This window comes from Neophocaena asiaeorientalis, unplaced genomic scaffold (assembly GCF_003031525.2).
Source record: "Neophocaena asiaeorientalis asiaeorientalis breed wild unplaced genomic scaffold, Neophocaena_asiaeorientalis_V1.1 scaffold504, whole genome shotgun sequence".
NCBI lineage: Eukaryota > Metazoa > Chordata > Mammalia > Artiodactyla > Phocoenidae > Neophocaena > Neophocaena asiaeorientalis.
Window position 1 is genome coordinate 7,440,109 of NW_020174438.1, and position 507 is coordinate 7,440,615.

The following is a 507-nucleotide window of genomic DNA, read 5'->3' on the forward strand; positions in this document are numbered from 1 at the left end:
GGAGGGTGGACTGTACCTCCCTCCCCATCTGCAGCAGCACTTTCTCCTGTTGCCCTCACTTCTTTGGGCAGCTGCCAGGGAGAGAGGCTATCCAACTCCACTACAAACCCTTAAAAGGCTGAATAAAGGGACTAGGAAGGATGCAGACTGGCAGGCGACCAACGGTCGAGAGGTGTCGGGGCGATGGGCCCCAAAGCAAGGTTTTCGGGCGTCAGGCTGGGTGAGGGGTCCCAGACCTACGGAAGAGACTCCTCGACATTCAAGCGTTCCCATCCCAGCGGATCCGCCTAGGAGAAACGTTCGCACTATCGCTGTTCTCCAACACTTTGTCTCCGCCCGTCGGCCTCCGTCATCTAGCCGCCGGAGGGGCCGCGGAAAGAGGCGAGCAGCCTAAGGGAGGAGCGAACGTGACGTGGGAGGGGCGAGTCGCGAGGCGTGTGACGCCAACCCTGGTGCGTGCGTAACGTGAACGGAAGCGGAAGCGGTTCTGTTCGCCGCCTCTCCCAC